The following is a 22,324-nucleotide window of genomic DNA, read 5'->3' on the forward strand; positions in this document are numbered from 1 at the left end:
ATTTAAGAAAAGTATTAAACGCATAGGAAAGATCTTATAAATTGAGAGTATGTAACTCCTAATTGCTTGCTCAAACACCTTTCATTTTCAAACAACGTGTTTTCAAAACTTCTCATCTATTTTCAAAAACTTTCTTCTGGTATTTGAAGGGAATTATTCCCGGTGAAACTCTTCAGAGACCTATGTGACCTAGTGTCCATCTTCACTTCTTCTATTTTCAAATCAAATTTCAAAACTATTTTCCATCAAACAATCAATAAGCATTCAAACAAAAGTGAGCTAAGAAATTAAGAGCCCATGGATAACCATGGATACAAAGGGTGCTTAAAACCATCCCTTTGTATAACCACCCCCCGAACCCAAAATCTGTCAAAAGGTCTTTCCTTTTCTTTTATGCCTTTCCCAAGTATTGGATAAAATAAAAGTCGGTGGCGACTCTTGCTATCCGCAACATCTTCTAAAAGGTCAGTTCTCCCACCGAGTTACAACTTGGATTGATTATGTGATGAGTGATGCATAATGTGGATTTTATGTGATAGTTGTATACTTGATGGCATTTCCTTAGTGGAATATAATTGTTGAATTAGTAATTAGATGTAATTACTTGAATGATGGAACTTGGTGATTTAATGATGAAACATGTTAACTTTGATGTATGGTTATAAAAGCATGTTTTTATGAAGAGTGATGAATTGTGAAATGTAAGCTTGTTTACGTTGCATTTCCTATTATTATGTTTTCTATAAGAAGTTGAATTCTCACCCTTCTGTTTGAATGTTATCCTTCGTTGATAACGTGCAGGTTCCGACGAGTAGTAGCTTGTCCAAGGAATTAGCCGAGGAGCTCCTGAGTTTGTTATTGGATTAGGTAGCAAGTCACATGCTCTGATCATGTAGCACTTGGGGGGATTTTATTTAGATTTATGCTTATGTTTGGATATTGCTATTTCCTATGTTTTGTTGGATATTCTGATGTATTTGTTTGAGATCTTGGATATGTTGTTTAAGGCTATGTGGCCAAGATTGTGGATTTCAAACTAGTATGTGGATTTAAATGTTAATTTGAATTTGGTAGATGAATATAGTATGGGATATATTCATTGAAACTTTTAATAGCAATTCAATTGTTTTCTGCAAGCGTTTATGCATAATGAATGAAAGCATGGGATTTACATTTGTGTTACAATATGATCTTTGTGTATTATGGATGTTGTATCTATGTTATTTCAGGTTTTTCATTTTTGTGAAAATCAACATGTGGCGCCCTTTTTCCTTTATGCATGCTTACTCTGTTTGATCGTATGATATATTTGGCGTTAGAAAAGGGGTGTTACATTAGTGGTATCAGAGCCTGGTTGACCAGTTGGTCAGAGTCGTTAATTTATTTATTCCCGATGTATTAGATTTGTGTATCTGACACGATCGATACTGTTTTGTCTGTTTTGGTTGTTGGTTGTCGTAGGACGATGGTTGCTGGAAGGAATGATGATGCCATTGCTGATGCATTGAGGATGTTGGCTGGATCTCTTGGTCAAATTCCTCAAGCGAATGCTGTAAATCGGAATGGTGATGATGATGAGTATCGTGCTTTAGGGAAGTTCCAGAGGAACAATCCTCCTACCTTTGAGGGAGAGCATGAACCGGATAAAGCTCAAGCTTGGTTGAATGCGATTGAGAAGATCTTTCGAGTCATGAATTGCACCGATGCTCAGAGAGTGCAGTTTGGTACTCACATGCTGGAAAAGGAAGCTGAGGATTGGTAGGGCAATATGGCTCAAAGGTTTGATGAGGAAGGTGTTCAGGTTACTTGGGGTCTTTTTCGCGATACATTTTTGGAAAACTATTTTCCGGAAGATTGCCGTGGAAAGAAAGAAGTGGAATTCCTTGAGTTGAAGCAAGGAAATGGTACTGTTGTTGTATATGCTGCTAGATTTCAAGAGCTTATCAATTATTGTCCTCAGTACAATACTATGAATGCGGAGAGGTCAAAGTGTTTGAAGTTTGTCAATGGTTTGAGACCTGATATCAAGAAGGCGATTGGTTACCAACAGATTACTCGTTTTACGGAGTTGGTTAACAAGGGTCGTATTTATGATGAGGATAGTAGGGAGAGTGCTTCTCACTACAAGGCTATGAATGAGAAGAAAGGTCAATTCCGTGGGAAACCATATGATGGTAAAGGGAAGCAGAAAGCTGGTAATAGCAAGAAACCAAGTGGCGGAGGATCTCACACTCCTGTTAAGTGCTATAGGTGTGGTGTTGAGGGACATCGTATTTCTGAATGTCGTCACTCTAGTGCGACGTGTTTCAAGTGTGGCAAGGTGGGTCACAAGTCTCACGAGTGTAGAGGTGGTTCAAAAGTGACTTGCTACAATTATGGAGAGCAAGGTCACATTAGTAACAAGTGTGACAAACCGAAGAAGAAGCAAGCAAAGGGGAAGATGTTTGCATTGTCTGGTGCGGAGACCACTATCGATGATAGGCTAATCCAAGGTACGTGCTTTATTAATGGTACACCTTTGATTTTTATTATTGATACCAGTGCGACACATTCTTTCATTTCTTTGGATTGTGCTAAGAGATTGAATCTTGTGTTATCTGATATGCGTAGAAGTATGGTTATTGATACACCTGCTATGGGTTATGTTTCTACTTCTTTTGTGTGTTTGAATTGTCCTTTGAGTATTTATGGTAGAGATTTTGGGATTGATTTGGTTTGTCTTCCGTTAGAGCAACTTGATGTGATTCTGGGTATGAATTGGTTGGAATTTAATCGTGTGTATATCAACTGTTTTGATAAGACAGTTATTTTTCCTGAGATTGGTGTACGTTAAGGAAGATTTGTTTCTATCTGCTAAGCAAGTTGATGAATCTGTGCAAGATGGAGCTGAATTGTTTATGTTATTGGCAACCTTAGATGTGCATGAGAAGAGAACCATTGAGGAATTGCCAATAGTTTGTGATTTTGCGGAGGTATTTCCTGAGGATGTAAGCGATTTACCGTCGGAACATGAAGTTGAGTTTTCGATTGATTTAGTTCCTGGAACTAGTCCTGTATGGATGGCTCCATATAGGATGTCTGCTTCTGAGTTGAGGGAGTTGAAGAGTCAACTTGAGGATTTGTTGGAGAAGAAATTTATTCGTCCTAGTGTATCGTTGTGGGGTGCACCTGTTTTGTTGGTTAAGAAGAAGGAAGGTTCTATGAGGCTTTGTGTCGATTATAGGCAATTAAACAAAGTGACGATTAAGAACAAGTATCTGCTTCCGAGGATTAATGATATGATGGATCAGTTGGTTGGATCTTGTGTGTTTAGCAAGATTGATTTGAGGTCTAGGTATCATCTTATTCGTGTGAAAGCGGAGGATATTCCGAAAACTGCTTTTAGAACGAGGTAGGATCATTATGAGTATTCTATTATGCCGTTTGGTGTGACTAATGCACCTGGTGTAATCATGGAGTATATGAATAGGATTTTTCATGATTATCTTGATAAGTTTGTGGTTGTGTTCATTGATGATATTTTGATCTATTCCAAGAGTGAAGATGATCATGCTGAGCATTTGAGAATTGTGTTATCGGTGTTGAAAGAGAAGAGGTTGTTTGCTAAGCTTTCTAAGTGCGAATTTTGGTTAAAGGAAGTGAGTTTTCTTGGCCATGTGATCTCTAGTGGAGGTATTTCTGTTGACCCGTAGAAAATTGAAGCTATATCTCAATGGGAAGCTCCTAAGTCTGTTTCTGATATTAGAAGTTTTCTTGGTTTGGCTGGTTATTATAGGAAGTTCATTGAGGGATTTTCTAAGTTATCTTTGCCGCTGACGTTGTTGACTAGGAAGGGTCAAGCTTTCATTTGGACTTCGCAATGTGAAGCGAATTTTCAAGAGCTTAAGAGAAGATTGACTTCTGCTCCTATTTTGATTTTGCCGAATCCGTTTGAACCGTTTGTTGTGTATTGTGATGCTTCGTTGTTGGGTTTGGGAGGCGTTTTGATGCAAAAAGGGCAAGTGGTAGCTTATGCTTCAAGGCAACTCAAAGTTCATGAGAGGAATTATCCGACGCATGATTTAGAGTTGGCCGCCGTCGTGTTTGTTTTGAAACTTTGGAGGAATTATTTATTTGGATCAAGATTTGATGTGTATAGTGATCACAAGAGTTTGAAGTATTTGTTTGATCAAACAGAGTTGAATATGAGGCAACGAAGATGGTTGGAATTCTGGAAAGATTATGATTTTAATTTGAACTACCATCCTAGAAAAGCGAATGTTATAGCCATTGCATTGAGTAGGAAATCATTGCATATGTCTATTTTGATGATTCAAGAATTGGAATTGTTGGAACAATTTAGAGATTTGAGTTTGGTTTGTGAAGCGACGTCTTCGTGTGTTAAGCTTGGTATGTTGAAGCTTACTAGTGGTATTTTGGATGAGATTAGGGAAGGACAAAAATCAGATTTAAAATTGGTGGACATTATGACATTGATAAATCAAGGTAGAGGTGGTGATTTTCGGATTGATGAGAATCATGTTATGAGATGTTGTGATCGAGTTTGTATTCCGAATGTTGTGGATTTAAGGAAGAGAATTTGAGGAAGGACATAGAAGTGGTTTGAGTATTCATCCCGGTGCTACTAAAATGTATCAAGATTTGAGGAAATTATTTTGGTGGCATGGTATGAAGAAAGATATAGCGGAATTTGTTTATTCATGTTTGACTTGTCAAAAGTCAAAGATTCAACATCAAAAGCTGTCTAGTTTGATGCAACTGTTATCTATTCCCAAGTGGAAGTGGGATAGTATCTCTATGGATTTTGTTTCGGGTTTGCCGAGAACGTCGAGTAAATGTGAGGAAATTTGGGTCGTTGTGGATAGATTGACGGAATATTCTCATTTTATTCCGATGAGGATGGACTATTCGATGGAAAGACTTGCTAAGTTATACATTGAGAGGATTGTGTGTTTGCATGGTATTCCGTCAAGTATTGTTTCGGATAGAGATCCAAGGTTCACTTCTAGATTTTAGGAAGGTTTGCAAAGTGCTTTGGGTACAAAGTTGCGTTTGAGTTCGGCGTATCATCCACAAACTGATGGTCAATCGAAGAGGACTATTCAGTCACTTGAAGATCTTTTGAGGTCTTGTGTTTTGGAACAAGGAGGAAATTGGGATAGTTTCTTACCTTTGATTGAGTTTACGTATAACAACAGTTTTCATTCTAGTATTGGAATGGCACCTTTTGAAGCTCTTTATGGTAGAAGGTGTAGAACTCCTTTGTGTTGGTATGAATCAGGAGAGAGTGTTGTGGTTGGGCCCGAGTTAATTCAAGAGACTACGAATAAGATTAAGATGATTCAAGAGAAGATGAAGGCTTCTCAAAGTCGTCAGAAGAGTTATCATGATAGAGGAGGAAGGCTCTTGAGTTTGAGAAGGATGATCATGTGTTTCTTCGAGTTACGCCAATAACGGGTGTTGGTAGAGCATTGAAGTCGCGTAAGTTGACACCGCGTTTCATTGGTCCTTATCAGATTTCGGAGAGAGTAGGTGAAGTGGCATATTGGATTGCATTGCCACCGTCTCTTTCTAATCTTCACGATGTGTTCCATGTGTCTCAATTGAGGAGGTACATTGCGGATCCATCGCATGTTGTTCAATTGGATGATGTTCAAGTGAGAGATAATTTGACGGTTGACACATCACCTATGCGAATTGAAGATCGAGAGGTGAAGAAGCTTCATGGTAAGGAGATTGCTTTGGTGAAAGTGATATGGGGTGGAGTGGCCGATGGCAATATCACTTGGGAACTCGAGGATAAGATGAGGGAATCGTATCCGGAGTTGTTTGTTTGAGGTAATTTTCGAGGCCAAAAATCTTTTAAGTGGGGGAGAGTTGTAACACCCTATTTTTATGAGATTTTATTTAATTAGGATTATTTGATAATTGGTATTGTTTGTGTGTTTATTTAATTATTGTTTGAGTGATAATTATTTGATTGTGTGGTAATATGTTATTTAGCTAACTAATAAATGGTAGAATTTTATTAGAAATTAGTTAAATGGGCTTAGTTGAGTGAGAAAGATTATTGGGTGGGTTATGCCCAATGAAATAATGAGAATTAGGAGATAATTTTTGTGTCATAACCTAATTAGAAAGAAAAGAGGAAAAAGATAGAAAGAAGAGAAGAGGAACATAGAAGAGAAGGAGAAGGGATTTGTAGATTCTTGAAGAGGGTGGATTAAGAGTTAGAGGTAAAGGTTTTAATCCAAGTTCTTATAGTTTATATGATTGGGTAATGTATGTGTTTGTGTGATTCTCTTCAATCTTTGAAATCCCAAGAAAAATGTATGAACTCTAATATTTATGTGAGATCAATTGGATTTTTGTGATTTGTTCATGTTCAATGTGTTGTATGGATGACCCATGGTTAGGAACATGTTTAGGAACCTTATATGTGTGCTAAATTTGCTTTCAATTGATGTATGTATTGTATATGGGTTAATGGTGTTGTATGAGGGGATTAAGGAAGAAAAATGGTGAAATCTGAGTTTTCACGCAGCCTGGGTCGACCTATGCAGAAGCTGAGTCGAGCTAAACAATCCAGAAAGCCCAAAATCTATTTTCTTTCAGTTTATGTCGACCTAAAGGAGTTTGCGTCGACCTGAGAGATGTTTGCGTCGACATGAGAGATGTTTGCGTCGACCTAGGGGTTCAATTTTGAGCAGCTTTTGTAAAGACCATAACTTTTGATCCGTAACTCCGTTTTATGCGCCATTCGAAGCGTTAAGAAGCTAATGAGATTTTCTATATGATAGAGTAGGATTGATTGGAATTTGTTTAATTTAATTATGATATTAATTGAGAATAACATGTAGCTATGTGTGTATATTATGGATGAATCTTGTATGATCAATGTTCATGGATGCCATATGAGATGTTAATGTCATGAATTGTGTGATTGATTGCTAAATGATAATTGATGTTTAAGATTGGATTAAATGTCATGTTGTGTAATGTTTTTCAAATTTGTAAAGATGTGATTGTGTAGTTTAAGAGATAGAGAGTTCGTCTTAAATGCACGAGTCTTGTTTTGTTGCACACGCACACAAACATAAGTCTTTGGAAGTGGCAATATTGGGTAATCTCGCGAAGGTTATTTAATTGTCCCAAATCTAACGCCAAATGAGATTTGAAAGCTTAACGTGGAATGGGGCTTTTGAGGTGGTTATCTAGTCTATAGAGGAAAGGGGTGCTTACTCTGTTTGATCGTATGATATATTTGGGGTTAGAAAAGGGGTGTTACACTGGACACTTCTTAAAATCACACTTGATTAAGACTAACTGAACTCTAAATATCCTTAGATGAAAGAGATAAAAATATTTGCTGACACTTGTCTTCATAGACATTTGTCTTAAGGAAAATTCTAAGACCTCTAAACCCTAAACTCTTGTTATAAAGTCTAATTAACAGTTCAGAATTAGGCACACATTGTTCAAAACTCTAGTCCTCACATTTTCAATCTTTAGAAAATTGAGTGTCAGAATGTTTGCAAATACATCTCTACTTTCGGAAGTTGCAATTTAAAGACTATCATCAACAACACTAGACCTAGGTCTAGTCACAACAAATTGTCATTATGAATTGCCTCTTTTGGAAGATTAGAAGAGTGGCAAATAATGCTTCTAGGCTGGCTCTTAAAAAATTGATCCTCTATAACTCTCCGGATGTTGTTTTCATACATGAACCTTGGATGAACTTGGACAACTTTCCTCAAACACGGCTTGCCAGGTTTGATCTAAAGATTTTTGCTATTAATAATAGAAATACCCTTCTCCCTAACCTTTGGTGTTTCTACAAATCAAACTATAACCCTGACATTATTTTGATTGATGATCTGCATGTTGCTTTTTCTATTAAATTGCATAATTCTATCTATGGTTTCTCTGTGATTTATGCTTCCACAAGTTACATTCACAGAAGGAATCTTTGAAACTCTTTAAGTAATGTTCCTGCTAACTCTCCTTGGATTTTCATTAGTGATTTCAATGTTATAGTTAGTGCTTCTGAATACAAAGGTAATCATATTCCTGCCAAAACACCTATGAAGGATTTTCTTAATTGGACTGATGTGAATCATTTAATTCACATTCCTACTTTAGGTAATGCCTACACTTGGTGTAATGGCAGAAAAGGTAGACACAAAATTGAAATTTTTGGCTAGAGTCCTTTGTAAAATTTCCTTGATTGATAATTGTCATTCTGTGGTGTGCAATACCCTCCCAAAGACTAACTCTGACCATTACTCGATTATGTTAACCATTAAATTTGATAATGTTGTTTTTAGAAGTTAGTTTAAATTTCATAAAATGTGGACTTTGAACTCTGATTGTGATAGGTTAGTGAAGGAAGCTTGGAGTGTGAAGCTTCATGGCTATCCCATGTTTATTCTTGACCAGAAGCTTAAGATTCTCAAAATTAGGCTTAAAGTTTGGAATAAAACTACTTTTGGAAATATGCATGAAAAAACTATTTTGGCTGAGAACAAATTGAAATATGTCCAAAAGGATATTAATAATTATGGCTACAATGATACTTTAAAGGAAAATGATATTAAGGCTCAACATGACTTGGATATAGCTCTAAACATGGAAGATAAGCTTTGGAAAGAAAAATCTATACTTAATTGGCACTTGAAGGGTGATAGAAACACTAGGTTTTTTTCACACTTATACCAAAATCAAGAGGAACACTAATTTGATCTCCTATTTGCTTATTGAGGGTAAGTTAGAGTCTGATTAGCAAAAGCTTGAAATACATATTGAAACTCATTTTTCTAAGTTGTTCAATTCTAATTTTGTGAGACATGATATTGGTTTAATCTAGAAAGTGATTCCCAATCTTGTTAATAAACAAACTAATGACATGCTTACTAAAACTCCTAATGCTGGTGAGATTCATAGTGTTGTGCTTAATCTGAATATTGATTCTGCTCCTGGTCCAGATGGTTTTGGGGCTATCTTTTTTATTTATTAATGAGATATTGTAAAAGTAGATGTGATAAATGATATTACTAAATTTTTCTTGAAGGGATGGATCCTTCATAATTACAATGCTAGCACAATTGTTTTGATTCCTAAAACTAAATATGTTAATAACATAGATCAATTTAGACCAATTGCCATGGCTAATTTCAAATATAAAATCATTTCCAAAATTTTGGCATACATGTTAGCCACTATTCTTCCCTTTCTTATCTCATGTGAACAAAAAGGCTTTATTGCTGGTAGAAACATCAAAGATGACATTTGTCTCACTTCTGAGGCCATTAACATCTTAGGTAATAAAATCTTCAGTGGTAATGTAGCCCTTAAGATAGACATTGCTAAAGCTTTTGATAAAATAAACTGGGATTTCATTTTAAAAACTATGGAGTGTTTTGGCTTCAATAATAAGTTTTGTAGATGGATTCACACTATCCTCAACTCTGCATCTCTTTCCAAAGGAGTGAATGGTAAATTGGTAGGGTATTTCAAATGTTCCAATGGGGTGAGGCAAGGTGATCCTCTCTCACCCCTACTTTTCTGTATTGTTGAGGATGTGCTCAGTAGAGGTATCACTAATCTGGTTTCCTCTAATATGCTAAACCTCACTCAAGCTAATATATTTTGTAAAGTTCCATCCCATACTTTATTTGTTGATGATATTATGATCTTTTGCAGGGGAGACTGTAAATCCCTTACTTCCTTTTCAAATCTCCTAAAGGAGTATGCTATAGATTTATGCCAAATTTGTAATGGATCTAAATCTATTATTTATGTTGGTGGTTTATCCTTTGCTAGACATTGCAGGCTAGCAGAGATCATAGGGTTTACTAAGGCCTTTCCTCCTTTTGTTTACTTAGGTGTCCCCATTTTTATTGGAAAACCTAAAGCTATTCACTTCCTTTCCCTTCCAGATAAAATCAGACTTAAATTAGCAACTTGGAAGGCTAATCTTTTATCTATGGCTGGAAGGGTTCTCCTTGTCAAGACTGTGATCCAGAGTATGATGGTGCACAACATCACCATTTATGACTGGCCTCGAGCATCATCAAAAGCATAGACACTTTGACTAAGAATTTCATTTAGAGTGGAAATGTAGAGAAAATGAAGATGGTGACTGTGGCTTGGAAAAAATGTTGTACCAAGACAACTGAGGGAGGCCTAGGAATCATATATTTGAAGCACTATAACAAAGTTACTAATCTTTAGCTCTGCTGGTATTTCCTCAACAAAAGTCAGTCTTGGTCTGATCTTTTGGCTGCAAGGGTTCTTAGAAATGGGAGAATTATAAAATACTTTAGGCAAAATACCCTTTTTGGTCCCTTAACTATACCCTAAAGTCCATTCTGGACCCTTATCTTTAAAAAGTGTCAAAGTGGTCCTTTAATTGTTCAAAAAGGTCCACGTTATATTCATTATACCAAAAAAAGAACATTATATTCATTCTGTTTTATTTATATATATATATATATATATATATATATATATATATATATATATATATATATATATATATATATATATATATATATATATATATATATATATATATATATATATATATATATATATATATATATATATATATATATATATATATTGTTTTTTTTTATTATTGAAAAGTATTTGCTAAATTAAAAGAATTTTTTATCGTTGTACCATCATTTTAAAAGTTATTATCCAATCTACCACACTTTTCAGCATAATTTCCAATATACCATTTTTTCAAACTTTTTTTTTATTATTATAAAATCTTGCCAATTGAATGGGCGAAGGTGTATAAAATATGATCCAGCCGCAAAAGCAATGGACAGATATATAGAAAATATAAGAGGTTTCGTCCGATGCATTGGCGGAAGCCTGTAAAATTTGTTTTTTTTTTTAAGGAAAATTACACTGTTCCGCCTATTCGTTGGACGGATGTTCTATAAAAAATAAAGGCTCCGTCCATTCAAATGGCGGAGGTACTATGAGGTATATTTTTTTGGTTTGAAATGATGATATATTAGGAAATAGAAATGAAATTGATGGTACACTGGTATTTATTTGGTAAAAAATTCGAATTAAAAAGTGCTGGAAACATAGGAATCTGAAAGTGGGAGGAAGGTGTTGTAGAATCTCAACGTGACATGGGAGAAGTTGCAGCCTACAGGTATGGTAGGAAGAATATAGTTGGCAACCAGAGATGTCATTTTCATTTTTCAAAGAATGGTAAAGTACAAATAAAGGGTTAGTTAGGTTAGGAATAGACTCCATATTATGGTGTGTGTGGACCAGCTGAGGGTTCAGGTTCCTAGGTTAATCCTCACAAAGCTAATAACGACAAGATCTACCCATGCAACTAAAAGTGTACAAAAATCATAAAAAAAGAGGGTCGTTTTGAGTGAACAAGAAAATATATTTAATGTTTTGTTATTTGTTGCGTGTGACAAGAGAATTGAATGTGCTTATGTGCACAAGAGTTTTGTTTTCTTTTGATGCTTTTATGGGTCCCCACAAGTTATAGCGTAACTCACTCAACCACTGGTGTGATGTGAAGAATCACAAGGAAATTGCAGTTTTTGTTTTGCACTTTTATGTTGGAGGGTTGCTAAACGTTCCTTGGGTGATCAATAAATACCAAAACCTTTGCTTTCAAGACCAAATGAAAATGAAGTAATAGCACTTAAATATTAGGCTTAAATGCACTTTTCGTCCCTCTATTTTCATGTTTTTTAAGTTTTAGTCCACCCATTTTAGTCCACCCTTTTTAAGTTTTAGTCCACCCCTTCCAAATTTGTACCAATTTTACATACGTGGCACCCTTATTAATGGGTGACACAGGTACAGTAACATCACGTCAGTAGGCCCTATTGAACTGGACTATTACTGTAACAATGACACGTCATTAATAAGGGCGGCACATATGCAAAATTGGAGGGGACTATGAAAATCCCAAGTAAACTAAAATAGAGGGACCAAAAATCCGGGTTTTAAAATTGGGGGACTAAAACTTTAAAAACATGAAAATAGGGGGACCAAAAGTGCATTTAAGCCTAAATATTAAAATAAAAACATGTTTTTGCTTTATTTAGTTTTTTTATTAACGGGAGAACTAGTTTACATCACAAAATTGGATAATAATTCGGGAAAAAAAAATTACCAACCAATTAAAATTATGAGAAAAATAACAACGGATTCTTTCTAAATTCGTAAAAGTTATAATTAGAATTAGTAGTAATTTCTCCTACTAATGATCACTTCCAAACTAAAATTTTTATACTCCAAATCGTATTATCGACAATCCAAAAATAATTCCTGTTTCGTAATACCAAATAGACTACGAAGATGCAAGGCAAACAACTCTGAATTCACCCTCTCTAACTTCCTCTCTCCACAAGGATTTGTATATCTATTTGAAATTTTTTTATAAAGTCTTTAGAACTCTTGCAATGCAAGAGCAATCTTTTTGAGACTCTTTCCCCACTCATGGATTGGCAAAGCAAGATATTGGTATTTGGACCAAACAACCCAAACTAGACACACTGTAACTTACTTGAAGAGATGTTCATGAACCGTTTCTTCTCTCAAAATAAGTTCATGGAGGGAAAAACCACCTAATGTGAAGCCCGAGAAAAATATAAGTCAATGTTAAGAAGATCTCCTAATCATGGTTTTGAAAATTTGACTCAGTTCTAAATTTTCAAAAATGGACTTCTACAAGAAACCAAGTAGTGGTTTGATGTCCAAGAACACATATGATGCTATTGCATAATTTAGAGAATGAAACTAAATGATCATCAAGGTCAATATGCTTGATGGATGTAGGTGTCCCCCTTGTTTGTGAAAAGGATCAACCCATAAGAAATATAAGATGCATCTTGATGGAGAACTATATGTGCAAGTATGCTTCTAGTGAGTATATGATCCCAAAATCTAAACCATCATATGCATTCCCTCATCTTCGGTAACATTTATATGGACTAGAAACATCCATGGATGGTAAGATGCATAAGATGCCTCATTTGGAGTTTACGTAGGGATTTTATTATTGTTATATAAAAATTTCATGACTCATCAAATACTAAAAAATTAAAAATTAAAAATATTTGCAATATAAAAAAAGGAATAGAAAATAAAATTTCATATATGTGTCATACGTTCTCCCTCCCATATATCTCTCTTCTTATATTCTTTACAAAAATACAATATAAATGTGTCATACTAGACTCTTAAATATTCTTGAATCTCTTTCACCTTAGATTGTTTCATGTTATGATATTACCACCCGTGGCTTTGATCATTACAAAAGAACAAAGATAAAACAATTATGAGCATCATCAAATTGAAATTTATCAAAAAAAAAAAAAAAGCTAAATAAGGTTCTGATGTTGAAAGGTAAAAATATTCATATGTAAATATCAATATCAAAAGGATTTGAAGTTGTGAAAGCTCGCCCGATCGTATGCTTTATTTTATTTATCTGATTTGGATCATTAATGTTTGAATAAGAATAGAACTTGAGGTACTAACGTAGTGAACACACACTAAAAATATTTTACAAAATCTCCTATATTTTATAGCTTTCAAAAAATCATCTTTGGCCTCTGACTAGTCGATTATAAAGTGTCCTAATCAATTATGAAAGAGAAAATTCGCTCTCTAATCGATTAGAACTTATATATAATCAATTAAGGAACGAACTCTCTGATTAATCGATTAGGAAACCTTTTGATTGATTAGGATGCAATCATAGCTAAGTTGTTTCCTTATTTTCTAGGTCTAATCGATTAGAGCCGCATGCTAATCGATTTGAGAGCAGTCAGAGTCCATGTATTATTTCCTTTTTGAGCCAAATTTTTTATCTTATATGATGGTTTCTTGTGCACTTTTCCAAAGTTCTAAAATATGATTTACTACTCTTATTTATATCTCACTCTTTTGATATAAACTATCTTTAGACATTTTTCCTTATCTTAATGTTGAGAGAGCGAAAGACTTAAAGTAGATCTATGTAATTCTATTATCAGGGTCGGTCCTTTGAATTTGGGTGCCTTGGGCGACTAAAAAGAGTGGTGCCCCTATAAACTTTTTTTAACAATAAATACATAAGGGTAAAAGAAATAATTTGATAAAAAGCACATTTTCATTTTACATTGTGCAAAAAGAATACAAGTATGAATCTTTAACTAAATTTTTATACTACATCAAAACATAAACCACTATAAAGAGACTTTTTTTTCTTCTTCCCAGCAGATGCAACGCTGATAGGAATAGTTAATATTATTCTATAAGCTATGCATGCATTAGGAAAACAATTAAAAGTCTTTAAAGAACTCAATATCATATAGCCTGATTTGATTCAACTGTTATAACTTCTATGATAACTTCCTATTCTTCAAATAAAATTTCACCATCAAGATCAAGATAATCGTCATGTTTTAAACAAGTTTCAAGATGTTTACAACATGTTTTCAAGTCCCTATCAGATAATGATCTAAGCCTTTCAATACTAAACAAGAATCCAAAAATATTTTCATATGTGCTATACCGCTTAAATCTTCTATCAAGTGAGTCAATTGTTTGATCTACAATATATAAGAAATAGTGATTTTGGAAAGACTCTTCAGCGGACTCAAGATTCAATTGTGTGAGTTGAGATGGATTTTCATCATAGTGTTGTTTTCTATGAATTTAACATTTTTAATAAACACACATTCAATCTCCATTTCATTCTCAATCTTTTCAGCATTAGCCTTAGCATTTACAAATCCAGATTCTCTACATTCTTTTATTAATTTTGACTTTGTAGTGCCCCTATATATTTGTTAGCTAGTATTTTTCAAAAAAATAAATTTTAGCAAATATTTTTATAATAGAAAATTCTCTTTTAATATATACAAGGATAAAAAAAACTGGTGCCCCTAAAATTTTGGGGCCCTGGGCTCCCGCCCCGCGAGCCCGTGCTCAGGGCCGCCCCTGTCTATTATTATGACCACATTGTGATATAATTGTAATTAAAGAGCTTAGTTATCTTGTAAAATTGTAAGTGATAGAAAGTTTGCAAGCTGAACCTATGTAAAATCTTGGCGTAAGAATATTGTGGGTTGAATTGGTGTAAAAGCTCAAAGTTGTTAGTGGAAATCTCAAGGAGAAACTCTTAGGGAGATGATTTGGCCGCTTGGTTTAAGGATGAACCAATATAAATCTCGGAGTTAAATCTCTATCTCTTATCTCTTTTTATTTGTTCATTTTATCTTCGACTCGTATTTCTCTGCTACATCTTATTTCTAATAAATTACCAACCTTTAAATTAACCTTTTGTTAAAAACTTTACAAAAACCAAATAAGTAAACCCCCTGTCAATGTCATATCCCAAAATTTTCCCTCTATATTTCAAGGCATTTTGGTTCAAACATCCCCTTCAAGCTCCAATGGTCAACAGTCGACTGGTTTGACCTAAAAGTCAACTGTGGTTAACATTCACTCAAAAGTCAAGATTTTTTGGTAAATATCAAGATTATGAAGTCACATTCATCAACTGATCAAGGGTTGATCATGATTCATCAACAAGAGCTCAAAAATCAACAAAGTCCAAGTTTCTAAATTAGGGTTTTTGAACTAAAAGTCAACTGAACTTGGATCAGCCATAACTTTCACATGCTTTATCAAAAATTTCCCAACCAAAACTCATTTGGAAGGAAATTAAATTCTCTATAACTTTGTCTCATTAAAGGCTTGGCCAAAAAATGCTTCATTTGGAAGATATGAGTTAAAACATTACAGGTCTTTTTAGAAGTCTACAAAAAGTCATCTTTTGTCAAGGCCAATATCATTAAGATAAAATATCCAAATGCGAAAAATGTTCCAAAGTGGGTTGTAGAAGACATCTTGGGATTTCCAAAGAGTACAAGAACACCTTCATATAATCAAAAGTGAGGGAGATATGAAGCACCCAAGTTGGTCAAATTTCAAGAAGTGCATGAAACCCTAATTGAATAATTTTGTGTTTTTGGACTAATGGGCCTAAGTTTTGGACTTCAAACATACATATGACCCAAATAAGGACCTAAAAAACCATTCTCATATTTTTGGCATTTTTATTTTTATTTATTTGAATTTTATTCATTTAAATGCAAAATAATTAGGTAAAATACCAAAAATAATGAATTAAATTGTGGGGCTTTGTTTTGGATCATATAAAAGCCCAAGAAACACATTGGGACCAAGGGATTTCGTTGGTACAAGGCTTGGATGTTTATTTTATTTATTTTTTATTTTATGCAATTTAAATCAAGGAAAAAATAAAATGAATATCAAAGTGGTGCATGATTTGATTTTTTCAATCAAATATCACCCTTGGGGCTCAAGTAAATCTCATATATTTGATTGGAAAGAGATTGAACCAAAATAGCAAGATTTCATACAATTTTTGTTGAAACACTTCTTACTTTTGAAGACAACATGTTATCATCCTAACTCCTCTAGCAAGTGTACCTTGCAGGTCCTCTTATTGTTAGATCTCATATGTTTTGTTTTAGCTTTAACATGATCTTATCAAAACATTGGCAAAAGCATTTGGTTCAAATGACAGCATATTCCATCCAATCAAAATAAACCAATGTGCATCTATTCAAAAGATAATGATCATCTACTCAAAGGACTATCTTCTGTATCCTCAAAATACACATCCAGCTAAGACAGATTACTCATGTACTCAAAGGACTATCTGCTGATATCCTCAAAGTACACATCCAGCTAAGAAAGATATTTCTTTGCCTTGCAAGTACAAACGGACATATTCCTACAAGCTTCTATATAACTAGCACCTCTTGCAAAGAAGAACAACAACTTGGACATTCAAGCTTAATCTCATTTTGAATCAAAGTCATAAAGCTTATCTTATTCATAAGAAAAGGAAGAAATCTTATCACTGCCAAATAGTGAATCATCTTCATATCATCCATTAAATACTTTTGTATATCCTCAAGAGATATAAAATCTTGGTTGTAACAGAGAAAAAGAAATATCTAAAGTGAAACTTTAGTGTGTGTAAAAGCCTTTTGAGGTTGTGTAAAGCATAACATTTTTATCCCTCTTTAAAGGATAAAAGTGTAAGATATAAGAAAATCTCAGTGTGTGTGACGACTGGACTAACCCTTTTGGTGAACCAGTATAAACCTTTATGTGTTCTTTATTACCAGTCCTATATTTCTTTATATCTTACTCACACACATGAACTAAATTTTTAAGAGGTCACTATTCAATCCCCCCTTTCTAGTGACATTTATTTCCAACAATTGGTATTAGAGCTCGGGCTCTGAAAAACTGCACTTAACTGTGTTAGAGTAAAACGATCACAACAACCCAAAGAATGGCTGAACAAACAAAATTCATTGCTGAAGGAGGATCATCCCACAGACCTCCACTCTTCAATGTAATTGACTACTACTACTGGAAAGGTAAAATGAGACTCTTTCTCTTATCTCAAGATATAAATATGTGGTCCATCATTGAAACAGGAAACTTCACTCCAATGACTGCTCCAACTGACGCTGCTCCCGCTGCTCCAAAACCTCAAGCGTCCTGGACCCCTGAAGAGAAAAACCAGGTACTCTTAAACTCAAAAGCTCAATTTATTTTATCATGTGCTCTTAGCAGAGAAGAATATGATAGAATTGAAGAATGTAACACTGCCAAAGAGATATGGGATAAACTCAAAATTCACCATGAAGGAACAAGTCATGTTAAAGAAGAAAGAATAGATATGGGAGTAAGAAAATTTGAAACATTTGAAATGAAAGAAGATGAATCCATAGATGAAATGTTTCCAGATTTACAATTATTATTAATGAATTAGGATCTCTGGGAAAAACTTATTCTGCTCATGAGAGAATAAGAAAATTACTCAGATGTCTCCCTAAAGTATGGAGACCAATGGTTACTGCTATAACTCAAGCTAAAGATCTGACAACTCTACCAGTTGAGGAACTTGTTGGTTCTCTTCGTGCTCATGAATGCATCATTCTAGAAGATAAGCCACAAAAGAAAGGAAAATCAATTGCTCTCAAGGCCGATCAAAACTCAAAAGAAACTCAAATGAAAAATGAGGAGTCAAATGAATCACCTTCTGAAGATGAGGATGATTTAGCACTCATATCTAAACGCATTCAGCAAATGGTATTTCGAAGAGGACAAAACAAACGACCATTTCGAAGAGATCCTCAAAAGGCTGAGATAGACAAAAGCAAAATCACATGTTATGGATGTAACAAAGTTGGACACTTCAAAACTTAATGTCCTCAACAAAAAAGGTTCGTCAAAGGTACACCATTCAAAAAGAAATCAATGATGGCTTCATGGGATGATTCTGAAAACTCAAACTCAGACACTGACGAAGAAGAAGCAAATCTATGCCTTATGACTACCTCTGAATCCGAAGTAAGTCCTCTTATCTCCTGTAACACTTTTCATGAAATGAATTTTATGTTTGACAATCTGCTAGAGGATTCAAACCTCTTAACTCAAAAATGTCTTTTTCAAAAAGAACAAATTTCAAACCTAATCAAAGAAAAGGAAGATTTAAAAAGAACAATTGATAAATAATCTATCACAATAACTAATCTATACAATGCTCACTCTTCACTCTCCTCTAAACAAAAAGTACTAATTGAAAAATCAAATCTTCCAAAAATAGAAACTTTAGAAAACAAGATAGAAAATCTAACTCAGGATATCACAAAATTTGTTAGGTCTACTGAAAAATTTCAAAACATAATGGGATCACAATCAGGTATTTTTGACAAAGCAGGAATATGTTTCAAATCCTCAAAAAACAAAAAAATATATGAAATGTTTTTTACACCTCATATAAAAAATTCAGACTCAGATAACACCACTTTAATACAAATAAAAAAATGTTGCTACTGTAAGAAAACAAATCATGAGGAGTCAAAATGATTCTTTAAAAGACCATTTAAACAAAACCTTGTTAAAAAACAAGACAATCTATTTCCTACATGGAAAGAGAAATCTCTCTCCAAGCCCATAAAATTTGTACCTGCCTCCAAACCCATACAAATTGTACTTTCTAAAAATAAATCTAACCCTAAAGGACCCACTCAAATCTGGGTACCTAAGAAAATGCTAACCTCTTCTACATGAATGTCTTCTCTCAATAAAGAAAAAGGTTTGGTACCTGGACAGCGGTTGCTCACGTCACATGACTGGAGATAAGGACTGCTTCATCTCTCTAGAAAATAAGGATGGAGGATCAGTCACATTTGGCAACAATGAAAAGGCCAAAATAAAAGGTATAGGAACCATTGGTAAGGATGGTTCCGCTGTAATTAAAGATGTTCAATTTGTAGATGGATTAAAACATAATTTGTTAAGTATAAGCCAACTATGTGACAATGGTTATGAAGTTATATTTAAACAAAATACTTGCATCGTGAAACATCCTCTCACAAACGAAACTCTTTTTTGTGGAACCAGACACAAGAACCTATATACTCTTTTCTTAGATGAAATTTCATCTGAAACTTGCTTTGTATCTCATGAAAATGAAAAATGGATTTGGCACAAACGTTGTGGCCACACCAACATGAGAACCATCTCAAATTTAATAAAACTTAAACTAGTAAGAGGCATTCCCAAAATAAAATTTAATAAATACGCAGTATGTGAAGCTTGCATCAAAGGAAAACATGCAAAAAGTAGCTTCAAATCAAAAAATATTGTGTCTTCAAATAAACCTTTGGAACTCATCCACGTGGACTTATTTGGTCCCGTCAAAACTTCAAGTCTTAGTGGAAAAAGGTATGGGTTCGTAATTGTAGATGATTACTCTAGATTCACTTGGGTTCTATTCCTAAAACACAAGGATGACTCTTTTGAGGCTTTCAAAAACTTTTACACAAAAGTCCAAAATAAAAAAAGTTCTAAAATCATATCAGTAAGAAGTGATCACGGAGGATAATTTGAAAACTCTCATTTTAAACAATTCTTTGAAGAAAATGGAATTTCTCACAATTTTTCTTATCCTAGGACACCTCAACAAAATGGTGTGGTAGAAAGAAAAAATAGAAGTCTTCAAGAAATGGCTAGAACTATGATTAATGAATCAAATGTAGAAAAATATTTTTGGGCTGAGGCAGTTAATACATCTTGTTACATTATAAACAGAGTTACCATTAGAAAAATTTTAAATAAAACTCCCTATGAGTTATGGAAAAATAGAACTCCTAATATTTCATATTTTCGTGTTTTTGGATGTTATTGTTTCATCTTAAATAACAAAGATAATCTAGGAAAGTTTGATTCTAAATCAGACAGAGGAATATTTATTGGATACTCTCAAACTTCAAAAGGATATAGAATTTACAATCTCAAAAATCAATGTGTGGAAGAAAGTATGCATGTTATATTCAATGAAACTAATGAACCCTCAACCATTGAAAGTCTTGATGATGAATTAGATGAACAGGAAGAAATCCTCAACAAAGAAATTCACTTAGACACTATTGAAGAATCACTTCCAGCATCTCCAAAAGGATGGAAAATTGTACCACATCATCCTCATGATGTAATTATTGGTGAAACCTCTGATCAAGTACGTACAAGACAATTCTTCAAAGACAAAAACAACAACCTAGCAATGATGTCTCAAATTGAACCCAAGCACATAAATGATGCAATACAAGATGATTTGTGGATTCAAGCCATGACTGAAGAGCTTTCACAATTTGAAAAGAATCAGGTATGGAATCTCGTTCCAAATCCTCTTGATAAAACTATTATTGGAACTAGATGGATTTTCAAAAATAAGCTAGATGAAGATGGAAACACTATAAGAAATAAAGCTAGACTAGTTGCTCAAGGATATAATCAACAAGAAGGAATTGATTATGACGAAACATATGCTCCAGGAGCTAGACTTGAGGCAATACGTATCCTTCTTGCATATGCAGCACACAAAGGTATAAAACTCTTTCAAATGGATGTGAAAAGTGCATTCTTAAATGGTTTTTTAAACGAAGAAGTTTTTGTTAAACAACCACCTGGATTTGAGGATTCAAAATTTCCAAATCATGTTTATAAATTAACAAAATCTCTCTATGGTCTAAAACAAGCCCTTAGAGCTTGGTACGAAAGACTTAGTCTATTTTTACTTAAAAATGACTTTTCTAGAGGAAAAATTGACACTACCTTGTTTAAAAAATCATATAAGGAAGATCTTTTAATTGTTCAAATTTATGTGGATGATATCATTTTTGGATCAACAAATGAAAAAATGTGTGATGACTTCTCAAACCTCATGAAAAGTGAATTTGAAATGAGCATGATGGGAGAATTAAGATGCTTTCTAGGACTTCAAATAAAACATTCAGAAAAGGGCATTTTTATCTTTCAAGAAAAATACATCAAAGATATTCTAAAAAAATATGGTATGACGAATGCAAAAATGATGTCTACACCTATGCATCCTTCTTCTAGTCTAGATAAAGATGAACAAGGAATAAATACATCTGAAAAGGAATATCATGGTATGATTGGATCTTTACTTTATTTAACTGCAAGTCGTCTTGACATTGTATTCTCAGTTGGACTTTGTGCTAGATTCCAAACAGATCCCAAGGAATCTCATCTTACTGCTGTAAAGCGTATTCTCAGATATCTTATAGGTACAACTAACATTGGTCTTTGGTACAAAAGAAGTTCAGAATTTGACTTAAAAACATACTGTGATGGTGACTATGCTGGAGACAAAATAGAAAGAAAAAGTACTAGTGGTGCATGTCAAATCCTAGGAGATGCTATTACAACTTGGTCGTGTAAAAAACAAAGTACTATTGCACTCTCCACAACTGAAGCAGAATATGTGTCAGCAGCTAACTGTTGCTCACAGATCATTTGGATAAAAAATCAATTGGAAGACTACTCTCTAAACTACTCCAAGGTACCAATTTATTGTGATAATACTAGTGCTATAAATTTATCAAAGAATCCAATCCAACATTCCAGGTCTAAGCACATAGAAATAAAACATCATTTCATCAGAGACCATGTTCAAAAAGAAGAAGTAGAATTAATATTTGTACAAACTCAAAATCAACTAGCTGATATCTTTACTAAACCATTGATAGAGGATAGATTCAATTTTTTAAAACAAATACTAAATATCATAGCTTGTCCCATCGAATCCTCAAAATGAAAAAGAATCTTCAAAATCCTTTTTCAAGCCTCATTTCACTAAAAAAGGACAAAAGAAAAGTGAATTTTTGTCTGGTTGTTAAAAGTGACACATGGGCATAAA

Source organism: Vicia villosa, unplaced genomic scaffold (assembly GCF_029867415.1).
Source record: "Vicia villosa cultivar HV-30 ecotype Madison, WI unplaced genomic scaffold, Vvil1.0 ctg.001696F_1_1, whole genome shotgun sequence".
NCBI classification, from domain to species: domain Eukaryota; kingdom Viridiplantae; phylum Streptophyta; class Magnoliopsida; order Fabales; family Fabaceae; genus Vicia; species Vicia villosa.